Genomic DNA, 24,964 nt, shown 5'->3' on the forward strand with positions numbered 1-24,964 from the left:
TTTTGGGGTGAGAGAAACGAAAATCCATGTTAAATTGCTTTAGAACTGACCGTTTCAAAGATATGTAAGAAAAACCGAGATCCATCTGCTATTTTATCATATATCTTAGAAACTAAACATTGTACACAATTTATTGTATCACCATTCGATTCAGCGTAAAATTCTCTATAAACCTGGTAATTTATATTAACCCGAGATTACTTGATCAGAAATGGGAACAAAAACATTGAAAATGGCAAAAAATCGCAAAATTTCCGACCATTTGCATGGAAAAACAGCGATATTTTTTAATATCTCGGATAAAGATTAAACTCTCAGAATATATGTATTTTGGGGTGAGAGAAACGAAAATCCATGTTAAATTGCTTTAGAACTGACCGTTTCAAAGATATGTAAGAAAAACCGAGATCCATCTGCTATTTTATCATATATCTTAGAAACTAAACATTGTGCACAATTTATTATATCACCATTCGATTCAGCGTAAAATTCTCTATAAACCTGGTAATTTATATTAACCCGAGATTACTTGATCAGAAATGGGAACAAAAACATTGAAAATGGCAAAAAATCGCAAAATTTCCGACCATTTGCTTGGAAAATTTGCGATATTTTTTAATATCTCGGATAAAGATTAAACTCTCAGAATATATGTATTTTGGGGTGAGAGAAACGAAAATCCATGTTAAATTGCTTTAGAACTGACCGTTTCAAAGATATGTAAGAAAAACCGAGATCCATCTGCTATTTTATCATATATCTTAGAAACTAAACATTGTGCACAACTTATTATATCACCATTCGATTCAGCGTAAAATTCTCTATAAACCTGGTAATTTATATTAACCCGAGATTACTTGATCAGAAATGGGAACAAAAACATTGAAAATGGCAAAAAATCGCAAAATTTCCGACCATTTGCTTGGAAAATTTGCGATATTTTTTAATATCTCGGATAAAGATTAAACTCTCAGAATATATGTATTTTGGGGTGAGAGAAACGAAAATCCATGTTAAAATGCTTTAGAACTGACCGTTTCAAAGATATGTAAGATAAACCGAGATCCATCTGCCTTTTTATCATATATCTTAGAAACTAAACATTGTGCACAACTTATTATATCACCATTCGATTCAGCGTAAAATTCTCTATAAACCTGGTAATTTATATTAACCCGAGATTACTTGATCAGAAATGGGAACAAAAACATTGAAAATGGCAAAAAATCGCAAAATTTCCGACCATTTGCATGGAAAAACAGCGATATTTTTTAATATCTCGGATAAAGATAAAACTTTCAAAATATATGTATTTTGGGGTGAGAGAAACGAAAATCCATGTTAAAATGCTTTAGAACTGACCGTTTCAAAGATATGTAAGAAAAACCGAGATCCATCTGTTTTTTTATCATATATCTTAGAAACTAAACATTGTGCACAATTTATTATATCACCATTCGATTCAGCGTAAAATTCTCTATAAACCTGGTAATTTATATTAACCTGAGATTATTTGATCAGAAATGGGAACAAAAACATTGAAAATGGCAAAAAATCGCAAAATTTCCGACCATTTGCTTAGAAAATTTACGATATTTTTTAATATCTTGGATAAAGATTAAACTCTCAGAATATATGTATTTTGGGGTGAGAGAAACGAAAATCCATGTTAAATTGCTTTAGAACTGAGCGTTTCAAAGATATGTAAGAAAAACCGAGATCCATCTGCTATTTTATCATATATCTTAGAAACTAAACATTGTGCACAATTTATTATATCACCATTCAATTCAGCGTAAAATTCTCTATAAACCTGGTAATTTATATTAACCTGAGATTATTTGATCAGAAATGGGAACAAAAACATTGAAAATGGCAAAAAATCGCAAAATTTCCGACCATTTGCTTAGAAAATTTGCGATATTTTTTAATATCTCGGATAAAGATTAAACTCTCAGAATATATGTATTTTGGGGTGAGAGAAACGAAAATCCATGTTAAAATGCTTTAGAACTGACCGTTTCAAAGATATGTAAGATAAACCGGGATCCATCTGCCTTTTTATCATATATCTTAGAAACTAAACATTGTGCACAATTTATTATATCACCATTCGATTCAGCGTAAAATTCTTTATAAACCTGGTAATTTATATTAACCTGAGATTAGTTAATCAGAAATGGGAACAAAAACATTGAAAATGGCAAAAAATCGCAAAATTTCCGACCATTTGCTTGGAAAATTTGCGATATTTTTTAATATCTCGGATAAAGATTAAACTCTCAGAATATATGTATTTTGGGGTGAGAGAAACGAAAATCCATGTTAAATTGCTTTAGAACTGAGCGTTTCAAAGATATGTAAGAAAAACCGAGATCCATCTGCTATTTTATCATATATCTTAGAAACTAAACATTGTGCACAACTTATTATATCACCATTCGATTCAGCGTAAAATTCTCTATAAACCTGGTAATTTATATTAACCCGAGATTACTTGATCAGAAATGGGAACAAAAAATGGAAAATGGAAAATGGCAAAAAATCGCAAAATTTCCGACCATTTGCATGGAAAAACAGCGATATTTTTTAATACCTCGGATAAAGATTAAACTCTCAGAATATATGTATTTTGGGGTGAGAGAAACGAAAATCCATGTTAAATTGCTTTAGAACTGACCGTTTCAAAGATATGTAAGAAAAACCGAGATCCATCTGCTATTTTATCATATATCTTAGAAACTAAACATTGTGCACAATTTATTGTATCACCATTCGATTCAGCGTAAAATTCTCTATAAACCTGGTAATTTATATTAACCCGAGAAATCTTGATCAGAAATGGGAACAAAAACTTTGAAAATGGCAAAAAATCGCAAAATTTCCGACCATTTGCATGGAAAAACTGCGATATTTTTTAATATCTCGGATAAAGATTAAACTCTCAGAATATATGTATTTTGGGGTGAGAGAAACGAAAATCCATGTTAAATTGCTTTAGAACTGACCGTTTCAAAGATATGTAAGAAAAACCGAGATCCATCTGCTATTTTATCATATATCTTAGAAACTAAACATTGTGCACAATTTATTGTATCACCATTCGATTCAGCGTAAAATTCTCTATAAACCTGGTAATTTATATTAACCCGAGATTACTTGATCAGAAATGGGAACAAAAACTTTGAAAATGGCAAAAAATCGCAAAATTTCCGACCATTTGCATGGAAAAACTGCGATATTTTTTAATATCTCGGATAAAGATTAAACTCTCAGAATATATGTATTTTGGGGTGAGAGAAACGAAAATCCATGTTAAATTGCTTTAGAACTGACCGTTTCAAAGATATGTAAGAAAAACCGAGATCCATCTGCTATTTTATCATATATCTTAGAAACTAAACATTGTGCACAATTTATTATATCACCATTCGATTCAGCGTAAATTTCTTTATAAACCTGGTAATTTATATTAACCTGAGATTATTTGATCAGAAATGGGAACAAAAACATTGAAAATGGCAAAAAATCGCAAAATTTCCGACCATTTGCATGGAAAAACAGCGATATTTTTTAATATCTCGGATAAAGATAAAACTTTCAAAATATATGTATTTTGGGGTGAGAGAAACGAAAATCCATGTTAAAATGCTTTAGAACTGACCGTTTCAAAGATATGTAAGAAAAACCGAGATCCATCTGTTTTTTTATCATATATCTTAGAAACTAAACATTGTGCACAATTTATTATATCACCATTCGATTCAGCGTAAAATTCTCTATAAACCTGGTACTTTATATTAACCTGAGATTATTTGATCAGAAATGGGAACAAAAACATTGAAAATGGCAAAAAATCGCAAAATTTCCGACCATTTGCTTAGAAAATTTGCGATATTTTTTAATATCTTGGATAAAGATTAAACTCTCAGAATATATGTATTTTGGGGTGAGAGAAACGAAAATCCATGTTAAATTGCTTTAGAACTGAGCGTTTCAAAGATATGTAAGAAAAACCGAGATCCATCTGCTATTTTATCATATATCTTAGAAACTAAACATTGTGCACAATTTATTATATCACCATTCGATTCAGCGTAAAATTCTCTATAAACCTGGTAATTTATATTAACCTGAGATTATTTGATCAGAAATGGGAACAAAAACATTGAAAATGGCAAAAAATCGCAAAATTTCCGACCATTTGCTTAGAAAATTTGCGATATTTTTTAATATCTCGGATAAAGATTAAACTCTCAGAATATATGTATTTTGGGGTGAGAGAAACGAAAATCCATGTTAAAATGCTTTAGAACTGACCGTTTCAAAGATATGTAAGATAAACCGAGATCCATCTGCCTTTTTATCATATATCTTAGAAACTAAACATTGTGCACAATTTATTATATCACCATTCGATTCAGCGTAAAATTCTTTATAAACCTGGTAATTTATATTAACCTGAGATTAGTTAATCAGAAATGGGAACAAAAACATTGAAAATGGCAAAAAATCGCAAAATTTCCGACCATTTGCTTGGAAAATTTGCGATATTTTTTAATATCTCGGATAAAGATTAAACTCTCAGAATATATGTATTTTGGGGTGAGAGAAACGAAAATCCATGTTAAATTGCTTTAGAACTGAGCGTTTCAAAGATATGTAAGAAAAACCGAGATCCATCTGCTATTTTATCATATATCTTAGAAACTAAACATTGTGCACAACTTATTATATCACCATTCGATTCAGCGTAAAATTCTCTATAAACCTGGTAATTTATATTAACCCGAGATTACTTGATCAGAAATGGGAACAAAAACATTGAAAATGGCAAAAAATCGCAAAATTTCCGACCATTTGCATGGAAAAACAGCGATATTTTTTAATACCTCGGATAAAGATTAAACTCTCAGAATATATGTATTTTGATGTGAGAGAAACGAAAATCCATGTTAAATTGCTTTAGAACTGACCGTTTCAAAGATATGTAAGAAAAACCGAGATCCATCTGCTATTTTATCATATATCTTAGAAACTAAACATTGTGCACAATTTATTGTATCACCATTCGATTCAGCGTAAAATTCTCTATAAACCTGGTAATTTATATTAACCCGAGATTACTTGATCAGAAATGGGAACAAAAACTTTGAAAATGGCAAAAAATCGCAAAATTTCCGACCATTTGCATGGAAAAACTGCGATATTTTTTAATATCTCGGATAAAGATTAAACTATCAGAATATATGTATTTTGGGGTGAGAGAAACGAAAATCCATGTTAAATTTCTTTAGAACTGACCGTTTCAAAGATATGTAAGAAAAACCGAGATCCATCTGCTATTTTATCATATATCTTAGAAACTAAACATTGTGCACAATTTATTATATCACCATTCGATTCAGCGTAAATTTCTTTATAAACCTGGTAATTTATATTAACCTGAGATTATTTGATCAGAAATGGGAACAAAAACATTGAAAATGGCAAAAAATCGCAAAATTTCCGACCATTTGCTTGGAAAATTTGCGATATTTTTTAATATCTCGGATAAAGATTAAACTCTCAGCATATATGTATTTTGGGGTGAGAGAAACGAAAATCCATGTTAAATTGCTTTAGAACTGACCGTTTCAAAGATATGTAAGAAAAACCGAGATCCATCTGCTATTTTATCATATATCTTAGAAACTAAACATTGTGCACAATTTATTGTACCACCATTCGATTCAGCGTAAAATTCTCTATAAACCTGGTAATTTATATTAACCCGAGATTACTTGATCAGAAATGGGAACAAAAACTTTGAAAATGGCAAAAAATCGCAAAATTTCCGACCATTTGCTTGGAAAATTTGCGATATTTTTTAATATCTCGGATAAAGATTAAACTCTCAGAATATATGTATTTTCGGGAGAGAGAAACGAAAATCCATGTTAAATTGCTTTAGAACTGACCGTTTCAAAGATATGTAAGAAAAACAGAGATCCATCTGCTATTTTATCATATATCTTAGAAACTAAACATTGTGCACAATTTATTATATCACCATTCGATTCAGCGTAAAATTCTCTATAAACCTGGTAATTTATATTAACCCGAGATTACTTGATCAGAAATGGGAACAAAAACATTGAAAATGGCAAAAAATCGCAAAATTTCCGACCATTTGCATGGAAAAACAGCGATATTTTTTAATATCTCGGATAAAGATAAAACTTTCAAAATATATGTATTTTGGGGTGAGAGAAACGAAAATCCATGTTAAAATGCTTTAGAACTGACCGTTTCAAAGATATGTTAGAAAAACCGAGATCCATCTGTTTTTTTATCATATATCTTAGAAACTAAACATTGTGCACAATTTATTATATCACCATTCGATTCAGCGTAAAATTCTCTATAAAACTGGTAATTTATATTAACCCGAGATTACTTGATCAGAAATGGGAACAAAAACATTGAAAATGGCAAAAAATCGCAAAATTTCCGACCATTTGCATGGAAAAACAGCGATATTTTTTAATATCTCGGATAAAGATAAAACTTTCAAAATATATGTATTTTGGGGTGAGAGAAACGAAAATCCATGTTAAAATGCTTTAGAACTGACCGTTTCAAGGATATGTTAGAAAAACCGAGATCCATCTGTTTTTTATCATATATCTTAGAAACTAAACATTGTGCACAATTTATTATATCACCATTCGATTCAGCGTAAAATTCTCTATAAACCTGGTAATTTATATTAACCTGAGATTATTTGATCAGAAATGGGAACAAAAACATTGAAAATGGCAAAAAATCGCAAAATTTCCGACCATTTGCTTAGAAAATTTGCGATATTTTTTAATATCTCGGATAAAGATTAAACTCTCAGAATATATGTATTTTGGGGTGAGAGAAACGAAAATCCATGTTAAATTGCTTTAGAACTGAGCGCTTCAAAGATATGTAAGAAAAACCGAGATCCATCTGCTATTTTATCATATATCTTAGAAACTAAACATTGTGCACAATTTATTATATCACCATTCGATTCAGCGTAAAATTCTCTATAAACCTGGTAATTTATATTAACCTGAGATTATTTGATCAGAAATGGGAACAAAAACATTGAAAATGGCAAAAAATCGCAAAATTTCCGACCATTTGCTTAGAAAATTTGCGATATTTTTTAATATCTCGGATAAAGATTAAACTCTCAGAATATATGTATTTTGGGGTGAGAGAAACGAAAATCCATGTTAAAATGCTTTAGAACTGAGCGTTTCAAAGACATGTAAGATAAACCGAGATCCATCTGCCTTTTTATCATATATCTTAGAAACTAAACATTGTGTACAATTTATTATATCACCATTCGATTCAGCGTAAAATTCTTTATAAACCTGGTAATTTATATTAACCTGAGATTAGTTGATCAGAAATGGGAACAAAAACATTGAAAATGGCAAAAAATCGCAAAATTTCCGACCATTTGCTTGGAAAATTTGCGATATTTTTTAATATCTCGGATAAAGATTAAACTCTCAGAATATATGTATTTTGGGGTGAGAGAAACGAAAATCCATGTTAAATTGCTTTAGAACTGAGCGTTTCATAGATATGTAAGAAAAACCGAGATCCATCTGCTATTTTATCATATATCTTAGAAACTAAACATTGTGCACAACTTATTATATCACCATTCGATTCAGCGTAAAATTCTCTATAAACCTGGTAATTTATATTAACCCGAGATTACTTGATCAGAAATGGGAACAAAAACATTGAAAATGGCAAAAAATCGCAAAATTTCCGACCATTTGCATGGAAAAACAGCGATATTTTTTAATACCTCGGATAAAGATTAAACTCTCAGAATATATGTATTTTGGGGTGAGAGAAACGAAAATCCATGTTAAATTGCTTTAGAACTGACCGTTACAAAGATATGTAAGAAAAACCGAGATCCATCTGCTATTTTATCAAATATCTTAGAAACTAAACATTGTGCACAATTTATTGTATCACCATTCGATTCAGCGTAAAATTCTCTATAAACCTGGTAATTTATATTAACCCGAGATTACTTGATCAGAAATGGGAACAAAAACTTTGAAAATGGCAAAAAATCGCAAAATTTCCGACCATTTGCATGGAAAAACTGCGATATTTTTTAATATCTCGGATAAAGACTAAACTCTCAGAATATATGTATTTTAGAGTGAGAGAAACGAAAATCCATGTTAAATTGCTTTAGAACTGAGCGTTTCAAAGATATGTAAGAAAAACCGAGATCCATCTGCTATTTTATCATATATCTTAGAAACTAAACATTGTGCACAATTTATTATATCACCATTCGATTCAGCGTAAAATTCTCTATAAACCTGGTAATTTATATTAACCTGAGATTATTTGATCAGAAATGGGAACAAAAACATTGAAAATGGCAAAAAATCGCAAAATTTCCGACCATTTGCTTGGAAAATTTGCGATATTTTTTAATATCTCGGATAAAGATTAAACTCTCAGAATATATGTATTTTGGGGTGAGAGAAACGAAAATCCATGTTAAAATGCTTTAGAACTGACCGTTTCAAAGATATGTAAGATAAACCGAGATCCATCTGCCTTTTTATCATATATCTTAGAAACTAAACATTGTGCACAATTTATTATATCACCATTCGATTCAGCGTAAAATTCTCTATAAACCTGGTAATTTATATTAACCCGAGATTACTTGATCAGAAATGGGAACAAAAACTTTGAAAATGGCAAAAAATCGCAAAATTTCCGACCATTTGCATGGAAAAACTGCGATATTTTTTAATATCTCGGATAAAGACTAAACTCTCAGAATATATGTATTTTAGAGTGAGAGAAACGAAAATCCATGTTAAAATGCTTTAGAACTGACCGTTTCAAAGATATGTAAGATAAACCGAGATCCATCTGCCTTTTTATCATATATCTTAGAAACTAAACATTGTGCACAACTTATTATATCACCATTCGATTCAGCGTAAAATTCTCTATAAACCTGGTAATTTATATTAACCCGAGATTACTTGATCAGAAATGGGAACAAAAACATTGAAAATGGCAAAAAATCGCAAAATTTCCGACCATTTGCATGGAAAAACAGCGATATTTTTTAATACCTCGGATAAAGATTAAACTCTCAGAATATATGTATTTTGGGGTGAGAGAAACGAAAATCCATGTTAAAATGCTTTAGAACTGACCGTTTCAAAGATATGTAAGATAAACCGAGATCCATCTGCCTTTTTATCATATATCTTAGAAACTAAACATTGTGCACAACTTATTATATCACCATTCGATTCAGCGTAAAATTCTCTATAAACCTGGTAATTTATATTAACCTGAGATTATTTGATCAGAAATGGGAACAAAAACATTGAAAATGGCAAAAAATCGCAAAATTTCCGACCATTTGCTTAGAAAATTTGCGATATTTTTTAATATCTCGGATAAAGATTAAACTCTCAGAATATATGTATTTTGGGGTGAGAGAAACGAAAATCCATGTTAAAATGCTTTAGAACTGACCGTTTCAAAGATATGTAAGATAAACCGAGATCCATCTGCCTTTTTATCATATATCTTAGAAACTAAACATTGTGCACAACTTATTATATCACCATTCGATTCAGCGTAAAATTCTCTATAAACCTGGTAATTTATATTAACCTGAGATTATTTGATCAGAAATGGGAACAAAAACATTGAAAATGGCAAAAAATCGCAAAATTTCCGACCATTTGCTTAGAAAATTTGCGATATTTTTTAATATCTCGGATAAAGATTAAACTCTCAGAATATATGTATTTTGGGGTGAGAGAAACGAAAATCCATGTTAAAATGCTTTAGAACTGACCGTTTCAAAGACATGTAAGATAAACCGAGATCCATCTGCCTTTTTATCATATATCTTAGAAACTAAACATTGTGTACAATTTATTATATCACCATTCGATTCAGCGTAAAATTCTTTATAAACCTGGTAATTTATATTAACCTGAGATTAGTTGATCAGAAATGGGAACAAAAACATTGAAAATGGCAAAAAATCGCAAAATTTCCGACCATTTGCTTGGAAAATTTGCGATATTTTTTAATATCTCGGATAAAGATTAAACTCTCAGAATATATGTATTTTGGGGTGAGAGAAACGAAAATCCATGTTAAATTGCTTTAGAACTGAGCGTTTCATAGATATGTAAGAAAAACCGAGATCCATCTGCTATTTTATCATATATCTTAGAAACTAAACATTGTGCACAACTTATTATATCACCATTCGATTCAGCGTAAAATTCTCTATAAACCTGGTAATTTATATTAACCCGAGATTACTTGATCAGAAATGGGAACAAAAACATTGAAAATGGCAAAAAATCGCAAAATTTCCGACCATTTGCATGGAAAAACAGCGATATTTTTTAATACCTCGGATAAAGATTAAACTCTCAGAATATATGTATTTTGGGGTGAGAGAAACGAAAATCCATGTTAAATTGCTTTAGAACTGACCGTTACAAAGATATGTAAGAAAAACCGAGATCCATCTGCTATTTTATCAAATATCTTAGAAACTAAACATTGTGCACAATTTATTGTATCACCATTCGATTCAGCGTAAAATTCTCTATAAACCTGGTAATTTATATTAACCCGAGATTACTTGATCAGAAATGGGAACAAAAACTTTGAGAATGGCAAAAAATCGCAAAATTTCCGACCATTTGCATGGAAAAACTGCGATATTTTTTAATATCTCGGATAAAGACTAAACTCTCAGAATATATGTATTTTAGAGTGAGAGAAACGAAAATCCATGTTAAATTGCTTTAGAACTGAGCGTTTCAAAGATATGTAAGAAAAACCGAGATCCATCTGCTATTTTATCATATATCTTAGAAACTAAACATTGTGCACAATTTATTATATCACCATTCGATTCAGCGTAAAATTCTCTATAAACCTGGTAATTTATATTAACCTGAGATCATTTGATCAGAAATGGGAACAAAAACATTGAAAATGGCAAAAAATCGCAAAATTTCCGACCATTTGCTTAGAAAATTTGCGATATTTTTTAATATCTCGGATAAAGATTAAACTCTCAGAATATATGTATTTTGGGGTGAGAGAAACGAAAATCCATGTTAAATTGCTTTAGAACTGACCGTTTCAAAGATATGTAAGAAAAACCGAGATCCATCTGCTATTTTATCATATATCTTAGAAACTAAACATTGTGCACAATTTATTATATCACCATTCGATTCAGCGTAAATTTCTTTATAAACCTGGTAATTTATATTAACCTGAGATTATTTGATCAGAAATGGGAACAAAAACATTGAAAATGGCAAAAAATCGCAAAATTTCCGACCATTTGCTTGGAAAATTTGCGATATTTTTTAATATCTCGGATAAAGATTAAACTCTCAGAATATATGTATTTTCGGGTGAGAGAAACGAAAATCCATGTTAAATTGCTTTAGAACTGACCGTTTCAAAGATATGTAAGAAAAACCGAGATCCATCTGCTATTTTATCATATATCTTAGAAACTAAACATTGTGCACAATTTATTATATCACCATTCGATTCAGCGTAAAATTCTCTATAAACCTGGCAATTTATATTAACCCGAGATTACTTGATCAGAAATGGGAACAAAAACATTGAAAATGGCAAAAAATCGCAAAATTTCCGACCATTTGCATGGAAAAACAGCGATATTTTTTAATATCTCGGATAAAGATAAAACTTTCAAAATATATGTATTTTGGGGTGAGAGAAACGAAAATCCATGTTAAAATGCTTTAGAACTGACCGTTTCAAAGATATGTTAGAAAAACCGAGATCCATCTGTTTTTTTATCATATATCTTAGAAACTAAACATTGTGCACAATTTATTATATCACCATTCGATTCAGCGTAAAATTCTCTATAAACCTGGTAATTTATATTAACCCGAGATTACTTGATCAGAAATGGGAACAAAAACATTGAAAATGGCAAAAAATCGCAAAATTTCCGACCATTTGCATGGAAAAACAGCGATATTTTTTAATATCTCGGATAAAGATAAAACTTTCAAAATATATGTATTTTGGGGTGAGAGAAACGAAAATCCATGTTAAAATGCTTTAGAACTGACCGTTTCAAAGATATGTAAGAAAAACCGAGATCCATCTGTTTTTTTATCATATATCTTAGAAACTAAACATTGTGCACAATTAATTATATCACCATTCGATTCAGCGTAAAATTCTCTATAAACCTGGTAATTTATATTAACCTGAGATTATTTGATCAGAAATGGGAACAAAAACATTGAAAATGGCAAAAAATCGCAAAATTTCCAACCATTTGCTTAGAAAATTTGCGATATTTTTTAATATCTCGGATAAAGATTAAACTCTCAGAATATATGTATTTTGGGGTGAGAGAAACGAAAATCCATGTTAAATTGCTTTAGAACTGAGCGTTTCAAAGATATGTAAGAAAAACCGAGATCCATCTGCTATTTTATCATATATCTTAGAAACTAAACATTGTGCACAATTTATTATATCACCATTCGATTCAGCGTAAAATTCTCTATAAACCTGGTAATTTATATTAACCTGAGATTATTTGATCAGAAATGGGAACAAAAACATTGAAAATGGCAAAAAATCGCAAAATTTCCGACCATTTGCTTAGAAAATTTGCGATATTTTTTAATATCTCGGATAAAGATTAAACTCTCAGAATATATGTATTTTGGGGTGAGAGAAACGAAAATCCATGTTAAAATGCTTTAGAACTGACCGTTTCAAAGATATGTAAGATAAACCGAGATCCATCTGCCTTTTTATCATATATCTTAGAAACTAAACATTGTGCACAACTTATTATATCACCATTCGATTCAGCGTAAAATTCTCTATAAACCTGGTAATTTATATTAACCCGAGATTACTTGATCAGAAATGGGAACAAAAACATTGAAAATGGCAAAAAATCGCAAAATTTCCGACCATTTGCATGGAAAAACAGCGATATTTTTTAATACCTCGGATAAAGATTAAACTCTCAGAATATATGTATTTTGGGGTGAGAGAAACGAAAATCCATGTTAAATTGCTTTAGAACTGACCGTTACAAAGATATGTAAGAAAAACCGAGATCCATCTGCTATTTTATCATATATCTTACAAACTAAACATTGTGCACAACTTATTATATCACCATTCGATTCAGCGTAAAATTCTCTATAAACCTGGTAATTTATATTAACCCGAGATTACTTGATCAGAAATGGGAACAAAAACTTTGAAAATGGCAAAAAATCGCAAAATTTCCGACCATTTGCATGGAAAAACTGCGATATTTTTTAATATCTCGGATAAAGACTAAACTCTCAGAATATATGTATTTTAGAGTGAGAGAAACGAAAATCCATGTTAAATTGCTTTAGAACTGAGCGTTTCAAAGATATGTAAGAAAAACCGAGATCCAATTACATACAATTTATTGTATCACCATTCGATTCAGCGTAAAATTCTCTATAAACCTGGTAATTTATATTAACCTGAGATCATTTGATCAGAAATGGGAACAAAAACATTGAAAATGGCAAAAAATCGCAAAATTTCCGACCATTTGCTTAGAAAATTTGCGATATTTTTTAATATCTCGGATAAAGATTAAACTCTCAGAATATATGTATTTTGGGGTGAGAGAAACGAAAATCCATGTTAAAATGCTTTAGAACTGACCGTTTCAAAGATATGTAAGATAAACCGAGATCCATCTGCCTTTTTATCATATATCTTAGAAACTAGACCATTTGCATGGAAAAACAGCGATATTTTTTAATACCTCGGATAAAGATTAAACTCTCAGAATATATGTATTTTGGGGTGAGAGAAACGAAAATCCATGTTAAATTGCTTTAGAACTGACCGTTTCAAAGATATGTAAGAAAAACCGAGATCCATCTGCTATTTTATCATATATCTTAGAAACTAAACATTGTGCACAATTTATTGTATCACCATTCGATTCAGCGTAAAATTCTCTATAAAAGTGGTAATTTATATTAACCCGAGATTACTTGATCAGAAATGGGAACAAAAACTTTGAAAATGGCAAAAAATCGCAAAATTTCCGACCATTTGCATGGAAAAACTGCGATATTTTTTAATATCTCGGATAAAGATTAAACTCTCAGAATATATGTATTTTGGGGTGAGAGAAACGAAAATCCATGTTAAATTGCTTTAGAACTGACCGTTTCAAAGATATGTAAGAAAAACCGAGATCCATCTGCTATTTTATCATATATCTTAGAAACTAAACATTGTGCACAATTTATTATATCACCATTCGATTCAGCGTAAATTTCTTTATAAACCTGGTAATTTATATTAACCTGAGATTATTTGATCAGAAATGGGAACAAAAACATTGAAAATGGCAAAAAATCGCAAAATTTCCGACCATTTGCTTGGAAAATTTGCGATATTTTTTAATATCTCGGATAAAGATTAAACTCTCAGAATATATGTATTTTCGGGTGAGAGAAACGAAAATCCATGTTAAATTGCTTTAGAACTGACCGTTTCAAAGATATGTAAGAAAAACCGAGATCCATCTGCTATTTTATCATATATCTTAGAAACTAAACATTGTGCACAATTTATTATATCACCATTCGATTCAGCGTAAAATTCTCTATAAACCTGGCAATTTATATTAACCCGAGATTACTTGATCAGAAATGGGAACAAAAACATTGAAAATGGCAAAAAATCGCAAAATTTCCGACCATTTGCATGGAAAAACAGCGATATTTTTTAATATCTCGGATAAAGATAAAACTTTCAAAATATATGTATTTTGGGGTGAGAGAAACGAAAATCCATGTTAAAATGCTTTAGAACTGACCGTTTCAAAGATATGTTAGAAAAACCGAGATCCATCTGTTTTTTTATCATATATCTTAGAAACTAAACATTGTGCACAATTTATTATATCACCATTCGATTCAGCGTAAAATTCTCTATAAACCTGGTAATTTATATTAACCCGAGATTACTTGAACAGAAATGGGAACAAAAACATTGAAAATGGCAAAAAATCGCAAAATTTCCGACCATTTGCATGGAAAAACAGCGATATTTTTTAATATCTCGGATAAAGATAAAACTTTCAAAATATATGTATTTTGGGGTGAGAGAAACGAAAATCCATGTTAAAATGCTTTAGAACTGACCGTTTCAAAGATATGTAAGAAAAACCGAGATCCATCTGTTTTTTTATCATATATCTTAGAAACTAAACATTGTGCACAATTTATTATATCACCATTCGATTCAGCGTAAAATTCTCTATAAACCTGGTAATTTATATTAACCTGAGATTATTTGATCAGAAATGGGAACAAAAACATTGAAAATGGCAAAAAATCGCAAAATTTCCGACCATTTGCTTAGAAAATTTGCGATATTTTTTAATATCTCGGATAAAGATTAAACTCTCAGAATATATGTATTTTGGGGTGAGAGAAACGAAAATCCATGTTAAATTGCTTTAGAACTGAGCGTTTCAAAGATATGTAAGAAAAACCGAGATCCATCTGCTATTTTATCATATATCTTAGAAACTAAACATTGTGCACAATTTATTATATCACCATTCGATTCAGCGTAAAATTCTCTATAAACCTGGTAATTTATATTAACCTGAGATCATTTGATCAGAAATGGGAACAAAAACATTGAAAATGGCAAAAAATCGCAAAATTTCCGACCATTTGCTTAGAAAATTTGCGATATTTTTTAATATCTCGGATAAAGATTAAACTCTCAGAATATATGTATTTTGGGGTGAGAGAAACGAAAATCCATGTTAAAATGCTTTAGAACTGACCGTTTCAAAGATATGTAAGATAAACCGAGATCCATCTGCCTTTTTATCATATATCTTAGAAACTAAACATTGTGCACAATTTATTATATCACCATTCGATTCAGCGTAAAATTCTTTATAAACCTGGTAATTTATATTAACCTGAGATTAGTTGATCAGAAATGGGAACAAAAACATTGAAAATGGCAAAAAATCGCAAAATTTCCGACCATTTGCTTGGAAAATTTGCGATATTTTTTAATATCTCGGATAAAGATTAAACTCTCAGAATATATGTATTTTGGGGTGAGAGAAACGAAAATCCATGTTAAATTGCTTTAGAACTGAGCGTTTCAAAGATATGTAAGAAAAACCGAGATCCATCTGCTATTTTATCATATATCTTACAAACTAAACATTGTGCACAACTTATTATATCACCATTCGATTCAGCGTAAAATTCTCTATAAACCTGGTAATTTATATTAACCCGAGATTACTTGATCAGAAATGGGAACAAAAACATTGAAAATGGCAAAAAATCGCAAAATTTCCGACCATTTGCATGGAAAAACAGCGATATTTTTTAATACCTCGGATAAAGATTAAACTCTCAGAATATATGTATTTTGGGGTGAGAGAAACGAAAATCCATGTTAAATTGCTTTAGAACTGACCGTTTCAAAGATATGTAAGAAAAACCGAGATCCATCTGCTATTTTATCATATATCTTAGAAACTAAACATTGTGCACAATTTATTGTATCACCATTCGATTCAGCGTAAAATTCTCTATAAAACTGGTAATTTATATTAACCCGAGATTACTTGATCAGAAATGGGAACAAAAATTTTGAAAATGGCAAAAAATCGCAAAATTTCCGACCATTTGCATGGAAAAACTGCGATATTTTTTAATATCTCGGATAAAGATTAAACTCTCAGAATATATGTATTTTGGGGTGAGAGAAACGAAAATCCATGTTAAATTGCTTTAGAACTGACCGTTTCAAAGATATGTAAGAAAAACCGAGATCCATCTGCTATTTTATCATATATCTTAGAAACTAAACATTGTGCACAATTTATTATATCACCATTCGATTCAGCGTAAATTTCTTTATAAACCTGGTAATTTATATTAACCTGAGATTATTTGATCAGAAATGGGAACAAAAACATTGAAAATGGCAAAAAATCGCAAAATTTCCGACCATTTGCTTGGAAAATTTGCGATATTTTTTAATATCTCGGATAAAGATTAAACTCTCAGAATATATGTATTTTCGGGTGAGAGAAACGAAAATCCATGTTAAATTGCTTTAGAACTGACCGTTTCAAAGATATGTTAGAAAAACCGAGATCCATCTGTTTTTTTATCATATATCTTAGAAACTAAACATTGTGCACAATTTATTATATCACCATTCGATTCAGCGTAAAATTCTCTATAAACCTGGTAATTTATATTAACCCGAGATTACTTGATCAGAAATGGGAACAAAAACATTGAAAATGGCAAAAAATCGCAAAATTTCCGACCATTTGCATGGAAAAACAGCGATATTTTTTAATATCTCGGATAAAGATAAAACTTTCAAAATATATGTATTTTGGGGTGAGAGAAACGAAAATCCATGTTAAAATGCTTTAGAACTGACCGTTTCAAAGATATGTTAGAAAAACCGAGATCCATCTGTTTTTTTATCATATATCTTAGAAACTAAACATTGTGCACAATTTATTATATCACCATTCGATTCAGCGTAAAATTCTCTATAAACCTGGTAATTTATATTAACCCGAGATTACTTGATCAGAAATGGGAACAAAAACATTGAAAATGGCAAAAAATCGCAAAATTTCCGACCATTTGCATGGAAAAACAGCGATATTTTTTAATATCTCGGATAAAGATAAAACTTTCAAAATATATGTATTTTGGGGTGAGAGAAACGAAAATCCATGTTAAAATGCTTTAGAACTGACCGTTTCAAAGATATGTAAGAAAAACCGAGATCCATCTGTTTTTTTATCATATATCTTAGAAACTAAACATTGTGCACAATTTATTATATCACCATTCGATTCAGCGTAAAATTCTCTATAAACCTGGTAATTTATATTAACCTGAGATTATTTGATCAGAAATGGGAACAAAAACATTGAAAATGGCAAAAAATCGCAAAATTTCCGACCATTTGCTTAGAAAATTTGCGATATTTTTTAATATCTCGGATAAAGATTAAACTCTCAGAATATATGTATTTTGGGGTGAGAGAAACGAAAATCCATGTTAAATTGCTTTAGAACTGAGCGTTTCAAAGATATGTAAGAAAAACCGAGATCCATCTGCTATTTTATCATATATCTTAGAAACTAAACATTGTGCACAATTTATTATATCACCATTCGATTCAGCGTAAAATTCTCTATAAACCTGGTAATTTATATTAACCTGAGATTATTTGATCAGAAATGGGAACAAAAACATTGAAAATGGCAAAAAGTCGCAAAATTTCCGACCATTTGCTTAGAAAATTTGCGATATTTTTTAATATCTCGGATAAAGATTAAACTCTCAGAATATATGTATTTTGGGGTGAGAGAAACGAAAATCCATGTTAAAATGCTTTAGAACTGACCGTTTCAAAGATATGTAAGATAAACCGAGATCCATCTGCCTTTTTATCATATATCTTAGAAACTAAACATTGTGCACCACTTATTATATCACCATTCGATTCAGCGTAAAATTCTTTATAAACCTGGTAATTTATATTAACCTGAGATTAGTTGATCAGAAATGGGAACAAAAACATTGAAAATGGCAAAAAATCGCAAAATTTCCGACCATTTGCTTGGAAAATTTGCGATATTTTTTAATATCTCGGATAAAGATTAAACTCTCAGAATATATGTATTTTGGGGTGAGAGAAACGAAAATCCATGTTAAATTGCTTTAGAACTGAGCGTTTCAAAGATATGTAAGAAAAACCGAGATCCATCTGCTATTTTATCATATATCTTAGAAACTAAACATTGTGCACAACTTATTATATCACCGTTCGATTCAGCGTAAAATTCTCTATAAACCTGGTAATTTATATTAGCCCGAGATTACTTGATCAGAAATGGGAACAAAAACATTGAAAATGGCAAAAAATCGCAAAATTTCCGACCATTTGCATGGAAAAACAGCGATATTTTTTAATATCTCGGATAAAGATTAAACTCTCAGAATATATGTATTTTGGGGTGAGAGAAACGAAAATCCATGTTAAATTGCTTTAGAACTGACCGTTTCAAAGATATGTAAGAAAAACCGAGATCCATCTGCTATTTTATCATATATCTTAGAAACTAAACATTGTGCACAATTTATTATATCACCATTCGATTCAGCGTAAAATTCTCTATAAACCTGGTAATTTATATTAACCTGAGATTATTTGATCAGAAATGGGAACAAAAACATTGAAAATGGCAAAAAATCGCAAAATTCCGACCATTTGCTTAGAAAATTTGCGATATTTTTTAATATCTCGGATAAAGATTAAACTCTCAGAATATATGTATTTTGGGGTGAGAGAAACGAAAATCCATGTTAAAATGCTTTAGAACTGACCGTTTCAAAGATATGTAAGATAAACCGAGATCCATCTGCCTTTTTATCATATATATTAGAAACTAAACATTGTGCACAACTTATTATATCACCATTCGATTCAGCGTAAAATTCTCTATAAACCTGGTAATTTATATTAACCTGAGATTACTTGATCAGAAATGGGAACAAAAACATTGAAAATGGCAAAAAATCGCAAAATTTCCGACCATTTGCATGGAAAAACAGCGATATTTTTTAATACCTCGGATAAAGATTAAACTCTCAGAATATATGTATTTTGGGGTGAGAGAAACGAAAATCCATGTTAAATTGCTTTAGAACTGACCGTTACAAAGATATGTAAGAAAAACCGAGATCCATCTGCTATTTTATCAAATATCTTAGAAACTAAACATTGTGCACAATTTATTGTATCACCATTCGATTCAGCGTAAAATTCTCTATAAACCTGGTAATTTATATTAACCCGAGATTACTTGATCAGAAATGGGAACAAAAACTTTGAAAATGGCAAAAAATCGCAAAATTTCCGACCATTTGCATGGAAAAACTGCGATATTTTTTAATATCTCGGATAAAGACTAAACTCTCAGAATATATGTATTTTAGAGTGAGAGAAACGGAAATCCATGTTAAATTGCTTTAGAACTGAGCGTTTCAAAGATATGTAAGAAAAACCGAGATCCATCTGCTATTTTATCATATATCTTAGAAACTAAACATTGTGCACAATTTATTATATCACCATTCGATTCAGCGTAAAATTCTCTATAAACCTGGTAATTTATATTAACCTGAGATCATTTGATCAGAAATGGGAACAAAAACATTGAAAATGGCAAAAAATCGCAAAATTTCCGACCATTTGCTTAGAAAATTTGCGATATTTTTTAATATCTCGGATAAAGATTAAACTCTCAGAATATATGTATTTTGGGGTGAGAGAAACGAAAATCCATGTTAAAATGCTTTAGAACTGACCGTTTCAAAGATATGTAAGATAAACCGAGATCCATCTGCCTTTTTATCATATATCTTAGAAACTAAACATTGTGCACAATTTATTATATCACCATTCGATTCAGCGTAAAATTCTTTATAAACCTGGTAATTTATATTAACCTGAGATTAGTTGATCAGAAATGGGAACAAAATCATTGAAAATGGCAAAAAATCGCAAAATTTCCGACCATTTGCTTGGAAAATTTGCGATATTTTTTAATATCTCGGATAAAGATTAAACTCTCAGAATATATGTATTTTGGGGTGAGAGAAACGAAAATCCATGTTAAATTGCTTTAGAACTGAGCGTTTCAAAGATATGTAAGAAAAACCGAGATCCATCTGCTATTTTATCATATATCTTACAAACTAAACATTGTGCACAACTTATTATATCACCATTCGATTCAGCGTAAAATTCTCTATAAACGTGGTAATTTATATTAACCCGAGATTACTTGATCAGAAATGGGAACAAAAACATTGAAAATGGCAAAAAATCGCAAAATTTCCGACCATTTGCATGGAAAAACAGCGATATTTTTTAATACCTCGGATAAAGATTAAACTCTCAGAATATATGTATTTTGGGGTGAGAGAAACGAAAATCCATGTTAAATTGCTTTAGAACTGACCGTTTCAAAGATATGTAAGAAAAACCGAGATCCATCTGCTATTTTATCATATATCTTAGAAACTAAACATTGTGCTCAATTTATTGTATCACCATTCGATTCAGCGTAAAATTCTCTATAAAACTGGTAATTTATATTAACCCGAGATTACTTGATCAGAAATGGGAACAAAAACTTTGAAAATGGCAAAAAATCGCAAAATTTCCGACCATTTGCATGGAAAAACTGCGATATTTTTTAATATCTCGGATAAAGATTAAACTCTCAGAATATATGTATTTTCGGGTGAGAGAAACGAAAATCCATGTTAAATTGCTTTAGAACTGACCGTTTCAAAGATATGTAAGAAAAACCGAGATCCATCTGCTATTTTATCATCTTAGAAACTAAACATTGTGCACAATTTATTATATCACCATTCGATTCAGCGTAAATTTCTTTATAAACCTGGTAATTTATATTAACCTGAGATTATTTGATCAGAAATGGGAACAAAAACATTGAAAATGGCAAAAAATCGCAAAATTTCCGACCATTTGCTTGGAAAATTTGCGATATTTTTTAATATCTCGGATAAAGATTAAACTCTCAGAATATATGTATTTTCGGGTGAGAGAAACGAAAATCCATGTTAAATTGCTTTAGAACTGACCGTTTCAAAGATATGTAAGAAAAACCGAGATCCATCTGCTATTTTATCATATATCTTAGAAACTAAACATTGTGCACAATTTATTATATCACCATTCGATTCAGCGTAAAATTCTCTATAAACCTGGCAATTTATATTAACCCGAGATTACTTGATCAGAAATGGGAACAAAAACATTGAAAATGGCAAAAAATCGCAAAATTTCCGACCATTTGCATGGAAAAACAGCGATATTTTTTAATATCTCGGATAAAGATAAAACTTTCAAAATATATGTATTTTGGGGTGAGAGAAACGAAAATCCATGTTAAAATGCTTTAGAACTGACCGTTTCAAAGATATGTTAGAAAAACCGAGATCCATCTGTTTTTTTATCATATATCTTAGAAACTAAACATTGTGCACAATTTATTATATCACCATTCGATTCAGCGTAAAATTCTCTATAAACCTGGTAATTTATATTAACCCGAGATTACTTGATCAGAAATGGGAACAAAAACATTGAAAATGGCAAAAAATCGCAAAATTTCCGACCATTTGCATGGAAAAACAGCGATATTTTTTAATATCTCGGATAAAGATAAAACTTTCAAAATATATGTATTTTGGGGTGAGAGAAACGAAAATCCATGTTAAAATGCTTTAGAACTGACCGTTTCAAAGATATGTAAGAAAAACCGAGATCCATCTGTTTTTTTATCATATATCTTAGAAACTAAACATTGTGCACAATTTATTATATCAGCATTCGATTCAGCGTAAAATTCTCTATAAACCTGGTAATTTATATTAACCTGAGATTATTTGATCAGAAATGGGAACAAAAACATTGAAAATGGCAAAAAATCGCAAAATTTCCGACCATTTGCTTAGAAAATTTGCGATATTTTTTAATATCTCGGATAAAGATTAAACTCTCAGAATATATGTATTTTGGGGTGAGAGAAACGAAAATCCATGTTAAATTGCTTTAGAACTGAGCGTTTCAAAGATATGTAAGAAAAACCGAGATCCATCTGCTATTTTATCATATATCTTAGAAACTAAACATTGTACACAATTTATTATATCACCATTCGATTCAGCGTAAAATTCTCTATAAACCTGGTAATTTATATTAACCTGAGATTATTTGATCAGAAATGGGAACAAAAACATTGAAAATGGCAAAAAGTCGCAAAATTTCCGACCATTTGCTTAGAAAATTTGCGATATTTTTTAATATCTCGGATAAAGATTAAACTCTCAGAATATATGTATTTTGGGGTGAGAGAAACGAAAATCCATGTTAAAATGCTTTAGAACTGACCGTTTCAAAGATATGTAAGATAAACCGAGATCCATCTGCCTTTTTATCATATATCTTAGAAACTAAACATTGTGCACCACTTATTATATCACCATTCGATTCAGCGTAAAATTCTTTATAAACCTGGTAATTTATATTAACCTGAGATTAGTTGATCAGAAATGGGAACAAAAACATTGAAAATGGCAAAAAATCGCAAAATTTCCGACCATTTGCTTGGAAAATTTGCGATATTTTTTAATATCTCGGATAAAGATTAAACTCTCAGAATATATGTATTTTGGGGTGAGAGAAACGAAAATCCATGTTAAATTGCTTTAGAACTGAGCGTTTCAAAGATATGTAAGAAAAACCGAGATCCATCTGCTATTTTATCATATATCTTAGAAACTAAACATTGTGCACAACTTATTATATCACCGTTCGATTCAGCGTAAAATTCTCTATAAACCTGGTAATTTATATTAGCCCGAGATTACTTGATCAGAAATGGGAACAAAAACATTGAAAATGGCAAAAAATCGCAAAATTTCCGACCATTTGCATGGAAAAACAGCGATATTTTTTAATACCTCGGATAAAGATTAAACTCTCAGAATATATGTATTTTGGGGTGAGAGAAACGAAAATCCATGTTAAATTGCTTTAGAACTGACCGTTTCAAAGATATGTAAGAAAAACCGAGATCCATCTGCTATTTTATCATATATCTTAGAAACTAAACATTGTGCACAATTTATTGTATCACCATTCGATTCAGCGTAAAATTCTCTATAAACCTGGTAATTTATATTAACCCGAGATTACTTGATCAGAAATGGGAACAAAAACTTTGAAAATGGCAAAAAATCGCAAAATTTCCGACCATTTGCATGGAAAAAACTGCGATATTTTTTAATATCTCGGATAAAGATTAAACTCTCAGAATTTATGTATTTTAGGGTGAGAGAAACGAAAATCCATGTTAAATTGCTTTAGAACTGAGCGTTTCAAAGATATGTAAGAAAAACCGAGATCCATCTGCTATTTTATCATATATCTTAGAAACTAAACATTGTGCACAATTTATTATATCACCATTCGATTCAGCGTAAATTTCTTTATAAACCTGGTAATTTATATTAACCTGAGATTATTTGATCAGAAATGGGAACAAAAACATTGAAAATGGCAAAAAATCGCAAAATTTCCGACCATTTGCTTGGAAAATTTGCGATATTTTTTAATATCTCGGATAAAGATTAAACTCTCAGAATATATGTATTTTCGGGTGAGAGAAACGAAAATCCATGTTAAATTGCTTTAGAACTGACCGTTTCAAAGATATGTAAGAAAAACCGAGATCCATCTGCTATTTTATCATATATCTTAGAAACTAAACATTGTGCACAATTTATTATATCACCATTCGATTCAGCGTAAAATTCTCTATAAACCTGGTTATTTATATTAACCCGAGATTACTTGATCAGAAATGGGAACAAAAACATTGAAAATGGCAAAAAATCGCAAAATTTCCGACCATTTGCATGGAAAAACAGCGATATTTTTTAATATCTCGGATAAAGATAAAACTTTCAAAATATATGTATTTTGGGGTGAGAGAAACGAAAATCCATGTTAAAATGCTTTAGAACTGACCGTTTCAAAGATATGTTAGAAAAACCGAGATCCATCTGTTTTTTTATCATATATCTTAGAAACTAAACATTGTGTACAATTTATTATATCACCATTCGATTCAGCGTAAAATTCTCTATAAACCTGGTAATTTATATTAACCCGAGATTACTTGATCAGA

This window comes from Rhynchophorus ferrugineus, unplaced genomic scaffold (genome assembly GCF_030347505.1).
Source record: "Rhynchophorus ferrugineus isolate W39M unplaced genomic scaffold, kcgeb_rfMv2 rfM9, whole genome shotgun sequence".
In the NCBI taxonomy this organism is placed as follows: Eukaryota; Metazoa; Arthropoda; class Insecta; order Coleoptera; family Curculionidae; genus Rhynchophorus; species Rhynchophorus ferrugineus.